This window comes from Tenrec ecaudatus, chromosome 2 (genome assembly GCF_050624435.1).
Source record: "Tenrec ecaudatus isolate mTenEca1 chromosome 2, mTenEca1.hap1, whole genome shotgun sequence".
Lineage (NCBI taxonomy): Eukaryota > Metazoa > Chordata > Mammalia > Afrosoricida > Tenrecidae > Tenrec > Tenrec ecaudatus.
The window spans coordinates 189,065,280-189,077,524 of record NC_134531.1 but is presented as its reverse complement, the minus strand read 5'-3'; the positions used below and the strand labels follow the sequence as shown (position 1 = coordinate 189,077,524).

The 12,245-nt window shown below is 46.9% G+C and overlaps 1 pseudogene; it reads left to right on the top strand.

Annotated features, from left to right (window-relative positions):
- Positions 1-10,982: 10,982 nt before the first annotated feature.
- LOC142440223 (thioredoxin pseudogene) lies at positions 10,983-11,646 on the top strand (annotated as a pseudogene).
- The last annotated feature ends 599 nt before the right edge of the window (positions 11,647-12,245 follow it).

Here is a 12,245-nt window from a genome sequence, read left to right as displayed (position 1 = left end):
TCTGTCCAGCCCTGTGAGGGAATGCAGCCGGAAGATCAAAGCTGGGGGAGTTGCCATGCGGGAAGCCTCAATCCTGCTTCAGCTGCAACTCTGCGCGGAGAGATGCTCACTCGTCCCAGCCCCTTGCTTTACAACAGTGGTTCTCCACCTTCCTAGTGTCGCGACCCTTCCATACAGTTGCTCTTGTGATGGTGACCCCCAACCATAACATGATTCTCATTGATACTTCACTGCCATTTGCTACTGTTATGAGTCAGGCAATGCTTGTGAAAGGGTCATTCGACTCCCAAAGGGGTCATGACCCACAGGTTGAGAACCACTGCTCTACACCCTCCAGGGTGTCCTGCTCAGAGCCCCAGGTGGATAGACGGGTCTGGTGGCTGGGACCCCACCGCTGAGGGGGATGGTTCCTGCGGTACAGACAGCACAAGGTGGAGCTCAGATTGTTGACCAAAGCACTTGGGGCGGGAGGTGGGGGGGGGGCGTCTAAGAGTCTAAGCCAGTGGTTCTCAACCGTCCTAAGGCCGCCACCCTTTCGTACAGTTCCTCATGTGGTGGTGACGCCCCCAACCATAAAATTACTTTTGTTGCTACTTCATCACTGTAATTTTGCTACTGTTATGAATCTGGCGACCCCTGTGAAAGGGTTATTCGACCCCCAAAAAGGGTCACGACCCACAACCACTGGTCTAAGCATTGGGGCTTCGGTTGCCATCCTCTCTGTGCTCTGGCCTGAGCCTTTCAGAGTCGTGAGACTCTGCCCACCGACACCCTGTTCTCTTCAACTGCGCTGGCCTTCCTACCTCCCGACGTGGTGCAGCCCCCTCCACCGTTTTCATTGCTCTTAGGAAAGGACAACACATCGAGCGGCACGTCAACACGCTCCACGCGCACGGGTCCGTGACACGAGTCACATGGTGCTGTGTGTGACTGCGGCTAAACCTCCCTCCTCAGGAACTGCGGGGCCGGGCTTCAGTTCAGCTTGCTCTGAACCCACATTCCTGGTGGAAGAAAGCGTTTGGAAGGTTCTGTATTTGTTGCTCTTCTTGGTGTAGATGGGGCAGTGGGTATATTGATGTCTCTGTAAGGGTGTCATCCATTCACATTTTCTTGGGCGAAGTAGGCAGGAGCCACAAGTTAACCTTGAGAGGGACAGGGAATTTATAGTAGAAGCTAAGCTCTTGATAAACTCACGCACACTGCCATCAAGACCATGCAGGCTCACAGTGAGCCTTTCAGAAACAGGACGGAATGGATTTTAGAGACCATCTTTCTTTACTGGAGTAGAAAGCCCAGTCTTTATCCCAAGGAGTCGCTGGTAGTTTCGAACTGTTGACCTTACATATTGCAGCCCGACACTGCCAACTGCAATGTAAGTAACTACGATGTCATCAGGGCTCCTCCAAACTCTTGATCTGTGTGGGTGAAGGTTCTTGGGGATTATCTGATTCCCTTGGACACCCTCACGTTGTCCTCTACTCATGGAGACCCCAATCCCAACAAGACGGAACCATTGTGAGCCAAGAGGTTTTCCACGGCTGTTTCCCAGAAATTGATGGGCAGGTCTTTCTCCCATCGTCTGTCTTATTCTGGAAGTTCTGCTGAAACTTATTCACCATCATAGCAACCCAGAAGCCTTCACTGAAAGATAGCTGGTAGCTGTGCATGAGGTGCCCCCACTGGGAATCGAACTTAGGTCTTCTACAGAATGGCGAGGATTCTATCACTGAACCAGCCCTGCTCTCAGCACCGTCCTGACCCACTAATAATGGGGCCTTCACCAACACTCTGGCCCCATCCTAACCCTGCGGTCAGTTTAGAATAGGGTTACCGGATATGATTAAATATAGGTTGTTCCTAAATATGGCGTGGGACATAGTTATTCTACAACATTATCTTTGTTTATTTTGCAAGTTGAACTTCACTTGGCATCCTGTATTTTTATTTGCTAAATTGGGCCACACCCGATCAGAGAGAAGCTCAAGGCTAACTGTCTAATTTGCAAGACCTTGGGAGGGCCTTCTGGATGGGGATGTGGCCTGAGAAGTCGATGACTCACTGCCGGATGCTTCCAGGCTCGCCGGAGCCGGGGCTGGGAGGCCTGCTCTTGCATGCTGGCCGGCTGCACACACTCTGTGCGAATGACATCCCCAAGAAGGAAAGGTTCTTTTCCCCCTCTGCTATTTTATTTTGGTTTCTTTTTCCAAGCAGCAGAGCGCACATGCAGAATACCTGTTAGCTGTCGGGGTGTTGCAGAGACCAAGTGCAGGGTCTCTGGAGCCAAAGGGATTTGGGTCTAATCCCAGCTTAGCTACTTGTTAGCTGTGTAACCCTGGGCCAGCTCTGTAACCTCTCTGAGCCACTGTTTCCATTATCCGAAAAACGGGGATTATGCCCACTCCCTAGGGTGGCTGTGTGGATTCAATAAGAAAGCATGTGAACGTACTGAATGTGAATGGCGTGCCTGGCAGATGGTGGCCACAGGTGTGCCTTGGGACTATGTACAGCAAGAGTCTCAACCAAGGTCTCTCCCTTATACAGTGGCACGGAGCGTGAGTTTCTCCATGTTTCATTCCCCAGGGGCTCCCGGTGGCACCGTCGTCAAGTGCTTGGCCACTCACTCACCTGCAGGTCGGCAGGCGAAAAGACCAGCCGTTCTGCTCCCAGGAAAGGACAGCCTAAGAAACGCTCCGGGGAAGTTCTACTCCATCAGTTGGAGTCGCTGTCAGTCACAGCAATAGCCTAATTAGATTTAAATGGTGTTATGTTTAAGATGATAAATTCTTTATACAAATATTGGCTTCTTTCATCCTTATCTCCAAGCCTTTTAGGTAGATCTTATTACCACAGTTGTAGAGTTTAGGAAACAGATACGGAGTGGCTGAGAGGATGCACTTGTCAGCAGCAGCAGGCGGGTCACTCTGGGAGTTCCTGGCACTAAGGGCTTTCTGTGCTTGGGGTTTGGTGGCCAAATCCTCACTTTGCATGTGGGAGACCCAGGTTTGATACCCAGAGCGCCATCCATCAATGGGAAGCATGTGTGCTGTTGTGCTGCTGAATGGTTTCCATGGAGCTTGTAGACTAAGCTGGACTAGGAGGAAAGATCTAGGTCTAAAAATCCGCCAATGAAAACACTATGGCTAATAGTGGTCCAGCCTGCTCCTGGCATGGTACAGGATGGGCAGCATTCCATGTCCCGTGTCACCCACCACAAATTGGGGACAAATCACTCCCCGCTAACGATTCTTAGCGATGCTTATCTCCATGCTGTTCAAAACATCCCTTTGAGGGCAGAATTATGATTATTAATATATTAGTTCAAAACATCCCTTGGAGGGCAGAATTATGATTATTAATATATTAGGAGAAGAATTATATAAAGCTCAGGGAGGGGATAGGTGCTTCCTAAGTTCACAGAGCCAGGATATGGCAGATGTAGGAGTCTAACCCAGATCTCTTGGAGTTCAAGGCCCACAAAGATCAGTTTGGGACCCAGGCTGACCCATCCCCACCCACCACCTCATTCATTTTCCAGCGGATGACTTGGGATCACAATGAAGTGTTATCCGGTGTACTGCTGGAAACGAATCCTCTGGGTCGGAAGCCTTCAGAGTCCGCAGTCGACTCAACTATAGGCTCCAGCTCAGCAAGGACTGTGAAGGTGGAGGAGGCCCCGGAGATGTTTCCTTCCACTGGAAGTGTTCATCTCTGTAAGCCAAAATCAATTCCACGGCCACTAGTGGAAACAGCAGTGGCCTTAGTGGATCGGCTCCATTCCCTTTCTCATTCCTCTTGGCCTTGAGTTCCGATTCTCAAAATCAAGTTGATCAAAGTGCTGTCACCCTCGTTGGGAGATGCTCAGCTCTCGGCCTAGCAGAGACCCTCACCCTGTCATCCTCTCACTGATGACCTCACAGTCCTCAGAGGCGATTTTTATGACAGTTAAAATCCTGTCGTTGACATGTAAGGATGACATTGAACATTCTTTTGAAACTCCAGTCTCCCCAAGAGTAAGTCCCACCTGCAGCACGTGTCTCCCAAGGCAGTCCTTGTTGGGGCGTTGCCTCCTGTTCTGCAGCCCTGCTTTTCTAGATCCTCCGTGCTCTGCTAGATGACCCCGTGCCCTTGTGCTCTCTGCTCTGCTAGAGCAGCGGTTCTCAACTTGTGGGTCATGACCCCTTTTGGGGTCTAATGACCCTTTCACAGGGGTCCCCTGATTCGTAACAGTAGCAAAATTACAGATATGAAGTAGCAACTAAAATAATGTTTTGGTTGGGGCGTCACCGCAACATGCGGAACTGTATTAAAGGGTTGCAGCATTAGGAAGATTGAGAACCACTGTTCTAGAATAGATTACCACCTGCCATTCTAGAGTGCTCTGCTTCTCTGGGTTCTAGACTTCTCCCTGCTCTTATAGGCTATCTGCTGTTCCCCTAGACTCCCTGATCCCTGGGAAGGACTGGGCAAGGCACACCAGGGAAATGGGACTCCCATGGGGCTGGCGTAGAAACGGGCACAGAGGCCAAGCACAGTGTACGCTTAAGTAATAACCCAAGAAGTAGATGAGGGTGTGGCAGCAGGTCCCCCCCCCCAACCCAAACCCACCCCAGCCCCCATAAAAGGATTCCTGGAGGGCTCATGCCCAGAGGCCTGGACTCCTGGCTCAGCCCTGCCTGGCCACTGACAGATGCTCTCCTCTATAAAATGCATTTCATCAGTCCATTTTTTTCCACCCCGGATTTTGAGCCTGCCTCTGAGTGATTTTTCAAAGGGGTAATTGATGGTTCTGGCCCATTCAAACGAGTCCCCTGAGAGGTATTTCTCTCCAGTTCCTTGCATTTAACTCTGTCATTTCTCCTGACAGCTCATGTTCTAAACCAAGATTAAACATCTCAAAACTAAAACAGACTCCTGGTAGCATCGTAGAATTATCATAAAGACATTTTAATAAAGACAAATCAGCCACTAGGTTACACTGCAAGGAATTCCTGGTTTGTTTGAGGAAGAGAAAGGTTTTGGAGTCAGTAAATGTTTCCAGGACAAGGTCACCACTAGCATTTCCATTGTTTCCAATTGGCCTGGAGTCGAGCCTCACTCGTGGCAACTGCAGCGTGCCAGGGCTGAACTGAGCTCCGCGGGCTTTCAATGGACGATTTATTCTGCAGGTATGTTGTCATGTCCTTCTTCTGAGACGTACATGGGGGGGGGCTTCAAACTCCAACCTTTGTGTTAGTATCCAAGTACATTAGCTCTTTATACCATTCAGGGACCCTAGTTCTTATGTAGTGAAGGCCAAAGGAAGGCGAGGCCAGGCCCTTAGCCAATGTTTCATTTTCTAGGTACCTACTGTGTGCTGCGCTTGCTGTGTGTGCCCATCATGCGCTGATGACAAGGGGAGCGATGACGCCGTCAGCCTATTCTGGGCTCAAATCCTGTCACTGCCCCTTTCGAAGCAGGTGACCAGATCCCGTGGGCTATCAATGTATCCCTCTGAAGCTCTGCATCCCTCAGAGGAGGAAGGCCATTCCTGTCCCAGGCAGCTGCCATTAGGAGGATGGGTTAACAAGGAAGAGCCCCTCTCTTACTTTTCATTTCTTGATATGGTTAGGGTTGAAAGACCAGGTTGTTATGCGAAAATTGGCCTATGTGAAAATAGGGGATGGCCACAATAGATCACAAAACGAAGGATGAATACATCAGTGACACATAACGTAAGCCATCAGACCCAGCATTGCTTGCTCTCTGGGCCTCTGCTTGTTACTGCCAGCTGCCTGCCACTGATGTGCCGACTAGTCAGATGTAGACTTTTATGAGGGTCCTAAGTGTGAAATGTCAGAGACCGAGACAGTGGATAAGTGAGGAGTAGGTGAAACGAGGCTGGCCCTGGTATTTGAGGCTAAACATTTAGTAGTCCATCCTAATAGTATCATTTACTCTTTTGTGATTCCGCCATAAAAATACTATTCAGCAAAAATGAATTTGGACCAATGAGCAATTTGATCAAAAATAATTTGGTAGAAAGTCAAATGGTGAGCCAAACCATTAGGGCAAAGCAATGATTTGTGAGCCAGCACTTGATTGAAGTACCCATTACAAGTTTGTCAAAGCCTTTCACTTGTTTTTTCCTCTGGGAATTGTGGGTGTTTTTGTTTTTCTGTTTTATTTCTGTCTTACATTTCAGACCTAGGTTTTGGCTCATCATGGTAGTCGAGTAAAATGGGAGCATCTTAAATGGCCTAGAGGAAGCTCTGGGTGGGACACATGGTGAGCATGCTGGGCTGCTCACCCAAACGATGGGGAATGGAGTCCCCTCAGGGGCACCGCTGAAGAAAGGCCTGGTGATCTTTTTCTGAAAACTAACCAGTGTAAGACTTATGGGTCCCGATGGTTCAATTGCAGCTGACCCCTGTGGGGTGGCACAGGACCCGGCGGTGTTCCACAAATGGGGTTGCGATGCTTTGGAAACCAAACTGACAATAGCTCACCACCACTACCACCATCACAAGTGGGAAAGGGAAGCAAGAACTGAGCTCTCATACTGGGGCAATTCAACTCAATGTTATAAAATAGTCTGACTGATATGAGCTCATTTTTGTTAAAAGCAAATAAAAAAAAATACCTGCTTAAAAGGACTTGGCTATACTACCTAAGATCATTTTCCTGCCAGACTCTTGGAACTGCAAGCCAAAACTGACCCCTGAGATCACCTTGTAGCTCCATTAGGAACTGGCTTCAAAAAGCATGAAGCATGATTTAAATAAATAGCATGAAGACCACCTGTGGTAGTTACATAATCTGGTGTCAATTTGAGACTATTCAGAGTGAAGGGGTGGAGTTTCGCCTGTCAATCAGGTTGCAGCTTGATGACCTCATTTGGAGACACTGTGGAGATAAATAGCATGGAGACACACTCATGGAGCTAGAGCCCTGGAGCTGAAGGAGTCACATGGAAACCCACACCAGCACTGAGGTGCTTCCCCAACCACAGGACCTACAAGACTTTCCACCCACTGGCCTGTGATCTTCCTGGATTCAGCATTAGTCCAAAGAGGAATTTATGGAGTAGTATTGGGCATATGAAATGATGTTGGACTTATGGTCTTAAACTGGACTGGGCTGGGATGTTTTCTCAATATACAATTGCTCTTTTATATACAACTCTTTCGTATACACATATGAGTGTCTCTGGATTTGTTTCTCTAGTCAACCCAGACTAACACCCCCCATCCTTACCACTCATCCAATGCCCTCAGGGAATCATTATTCCTGTAACTGTGTCTGAAGGATCATCTATCTTGGCTTTCATGCATTGAGCGATCTCACTTATACAAACGAACATACGCAGGTCTAATAAGATTAATGAGTATAATAATTAAAGACCATAATAGTAAGGGGAGAAAATATTGAAGAACCAGAGGAAAGTTATGTGTTTCATTGGTGCTATACCATTCCCTGTGTTTATTATCCTCTCTGTGGGCCCTTCTGTGAGGGACTGTCCAATCATCTTACAGGTGGGTTTGGGGTCTCCACTTTGTCCATGCTCCTTCACATCAATCTGATTGCTTGTTTTTGAACTTCTGATACTTTCTGATGATCACACACGCTGGTGTGCTGCTTCCATGTGGGATTTGTTGCTTCCCTGCTAGATGGCCGCTTGTTTATCTTCAAACCTTTAAGACCCCAGATGCTATATGCCAGTCACCATCAACTTTCTTCACCACATTTGCTTATGCATCCATTTTGTCTTCAGCGATCATGTCAGGAAGGTGAGAATCATGGAGTTCCACATTATTAGAACAAACTGTTCTTGTACTGAGGTAAGATTTAGAGGCCCAAAGTCCATCTGCTTCCTTGCTTTATTTAATATGTATATATACATAGGCAAATATACCTATATTTATATATTTACATAGCTATAGCTATGTATAATTTTTACTTTCTTCTTCTTTCCTCTTTTTCTTTTTTCTTTCTTACTGCCCCACTATCGTGTTTACCCATCTTTCACCTCTCGGTAATTCTTCTCGGATACATTTTAATTGATCAAACACGACCAAGAATGCTACACTCTCCTTACTGTCAATTTTAGAACCTTTGTTATTCCCCCATTCCTGTCATTATTGGTTCAATGTTCCCCTCCCATTTATACCTCCCACCTCAACCCCCAATTGTTGGTCCCTTTGCTGTATCCCTGGGAAGGCTTATCCTGCCCATCTTATATAGATAGACACCAAAAAAAAAAAAAAAAAAAAAGGAGAAGAAGAAGAAAGAAAGAAAGACCATGTAAATAGTTCCAAGCCCTGACCCAGAGTAGATGTGTATCTCTCTGTTAAATAACAAGCCAGGGCTGTCATAATCCATCAGCTCAATCCCCTTTTCTTTCAGGGTTCCATATCCTGGGACTCGATTACCTAATAGCACTTATACCCTTCTATTCCTCAGCATTTGTGACTGAGAGGCGCACTTCCTATAAGTCCCTGTGGCTCTTCCTGCAGTCAGCGATGGAGGTGTCTAGTGCCCCCATCTCCACCCTGTTACACCTTTAGACTTTAAGTATGGCCCCCTTGGGAGTACTCCCAACCAGATGAGGTGTCAAACGCTGCCTCCCAAGTCAGAAGTCTACAATAGGGTTTTATCAGGAACTTCTGGGCTTTTCTCCCATTGCTGATCCCCTCTTGGTTTGCCCCCACGTGGGCGGGTCAGGCCAGCTGCACTCTCCAAATTGTGTCTTCAGTGCTGTCTTCTGCAGCTCTGTCCTCAAGGGAGGGGATGTCATGTCTTGAGCTGACCTGTCATCCTCTCTGTGAACAAGCTGTTCTGAGCAGGAACATTGCCCTCAAGGGTTGGCACACCAGAATGAAGGCTATTCTCTCTTTCCCTTTCCTGCAGAGACATAAACAATACCCTCTTCTTGGGTGGATTAGTGCCCGGGTCCCCCAGTGCCACCTTTCTCCTTCCCCCACCCCTCTGTGGGCCTTAAAGGCATATGAGAAGTGGGGAAAGAGGTCTTCCAGTACAGGTGCTAGCTGTATCTTTTAAGATTTATGTTTGGATGACGTGTGTATCATTTGGTTTGGTCTGGCTCTGATCCTCAGCCCAGGAACTGTGTGAGATGTACATTCTCTCCTATGCCCATTCTGCTCATTGAACTCACCATGGTGGACTCAGGCTGTACTTGTCTTTTTGTGCTTGGCTGACTTCACTTAGCCTAGTATCTTCCGACTCTTTGCCTGAGACGAGGTGCTTCATGGATTCATCACTGTATTTTAGGGATGTGTAGTACACCATTGTGGATATATACCAGAGTTTTCTAATGCCTTCATCTATTGATGGAAATTTAGGCTGTTTTCAATTGTTTGCCATTGTGAACTGCACCGTGATGAGTATTGGAGCGCAGATGTCTGGTCAGGGTCTGCTTCTTATTTCTTTTGAGTATATGCCCAGTAGTGGAATTGCTGGGTCATAAGGTAACTCGATTTCTATCTGTGTTAGTTATCGCCAATCGCTTTCCACAGGGGTTATACTTATCTACAAGACTACCAGCAGTGAATGAGTGTTCCTACCTCACAACACCCCCTCCAATATTTGTTACTTTCTGATCTCTTTGAATTGGGCTTGGTGGGTGGTGGTACCTCTTAGTTGTTTTTATTTGCATTTTACAGTTGACTAATGATTGGCATCCTTTTCCCATATGTTTATTGGCCATTCGGGTTTCTTCCCGTGGGAATCTTCTGTTCAAGTGTTGTGCCCACCTCCTCAGGGGGCAATTTGTTTTTTCCTTATTATAAGCTTTCAGGATTGTGTAGATTTTAGTGATTGGGGCGGGGGGGGGGGTCTTCCTCTTTTGTGTCGACTGTCAATTTTACCAAACGGGATGTCCTTCTCCAAGGACTGGTCTCCTGACAATATGTCCAAAGCATGTGAGATGAAGTCTCTCCAGAGCTGCCTCTACAGAACACCCTGGCCGTACTTCTTCCAAGACAGGTCCGTCTGTCCTTTCAGCAGCCCAAGGTACTTTCCATCGTCTCCTCCAGCGCCACTTCGTTGAATGATGGAGGCTACTTATGTTCTACTTTCCTTCCTTTTTTCCCAGTAGCTCGTCAGCATATGATTCACACCTCATGCAATTCAATCACACCAAGAAGCTGCCCGATCATCACCGCAGTGACTTGTAGAGCAGTCTCTTCCTTCTTGAACTCATTGTTATCACCTCCCCGTTCCCCCAACTTCCCCGGCCATACCCACGAGAGACCATTAAGCCAGGTCCTGCCTCTACAGATCTACCTACCCTGGATTTCATAAATTGATAAATGTTTTTAAAAACCCTAAGAACAAAAACAAAGTAAAACAGATAAAAACCTGAATTGAAAAGAAAGCAGAAAATATTTAAAACTAGAACAAATTGAAATGGATCATAAGGGGGATCAAATGATAGGGTGCTAAATTTTAACTTGACTTCATCTTCAACAATCTACTTTCCAATGCATTTTGCTTTGCTTTTTAATGTATATTTCTAATTTAACATATTCTGTGAATGTATTATACTTAAATACTGAAGAAAAAAAAAAGGAAACCCAAAATGTTAAAAAAAATATTACCAGGGTTTGGATCTGTTTAACTTTAAAATTTCTCATTAATTTCAAGCTAATTGTATGCTTATTTTACTTTTTAATATTAATTTATTTTTGTCATTTAGCGGTGAAGGGGATTAGACTGTCTGCCATGACAGTGACTTGACCTACCTTGAGTGATGATGATCAAGCTAAAGCAAGAGACTTCAATATATAATTACTTGCACGGTCCTGGGGACATGGCAAATGTTCAACAAGTCATCACCGAGTGACTTGAGAAATCATGAAAAGCACCCATAAATGCTCGGCCCCTTGAACAGAATTACCCATGTGAGATCAACCAATCAATAATTCCCTTAAAGATGAGACTGTAAGGGGGCAGGGAAATAGGTTCATGGAAACAGAATGGACAGAATGAAAGTGATCTGTGTTGACACTGTTGTGCAGAAACCAGTCGTCTTGGCTCCGCAGACATTTGGTGAGTTAAATCCGTCTCTGGGACAGCACGCTTCGTTGGAGTACAGGTTGTTCTGGCGAGTGGTGACTTCCTCTTGGTGGACATTATGGGTGATCTCCCACCATCTCACTTGGAGAACTGTTGTAATTTCCTGAATGGTCTTTATTTTTCCACTCTAGGCACCATCCCCCCCAGGCTACTCCTGATAAAGTAGCCAAAACACTCTTGGCAGTCCAAGCTCCGTCCGGTGCCCTGTTCAGTTCCTCTTGTGACCCCCGTTGCCCGTCAAACCCCCAGCGGTCAAAATAGTGAAGCAGATCGATAGCAAGGAAGATTTTCAGGCAGCCCTGAACAGTGCTGGAGAGAAGCTTGTAGTGGTTCACTTCTCCGCCACGTGGTGTGGGCCTCGCAAAACGATCAACCTATCGTTCCCTCTGTGCGAAGTCTGGCAACGTGGCCTTGCTTGCAGCTGATGAGGAGGACTGCCAGGATGTCGCTTCAGAGGGTGAAGTCAAATGCACGCCAACGTTTCAGTGTTATGAAAAGGGACAGAAGGTGGGCGAATTTTCTGGTGCTAATAAGGAAAACCTTGAAGCTACCATGAACGAGTTAAGTGAATAATGCTTCCTGAAAATGCAAACCTTTTTGTATTTGCAAGAAAGAAGAATCAAAGATGAAGACTATATACCCAGCTACCATCTGATTATAAATGACAATAAAATATTAATTCTACCCTTAAAAAAAAACCACTCTTGCCAACACTTGCATAGAGTCATGCCAGTTCTCAGCCCTGGAGTCACCCCTCTTCTGATTGGAATGGTAACCCAGCCCTGGCCTTCCTGGACCATGCTACCAGACCCTGGCTGCTGCTTCCAGCTCATGCCCCACCTTGCTTTCATTCATTCACTGTGGGCCAGTCAGTTGAGCCCACAGCACCCCAAAGCCATTCCACCGCAGGACCTTTGCACATCTCCCCTTTGGTGGGAGGCTCTGGCCCTGACTATGTGGGCCACTCACTCCTTCAGTGCACTGAACTCTCTGCCCAAATGCACTTGCCCCACGAGGGCTTCCCAGATTGCTTTATCGCAGGCACCACCCACTTCCCTCTTGATCCTCTCATTCTTCATAGCACTTACTAAATGATCTCCAATATTCATATTCTGCTTGACTGCTGAGTGGATGAACTTTCTCAGCTTGGCCCAGGCCTTAGAATAACTCCT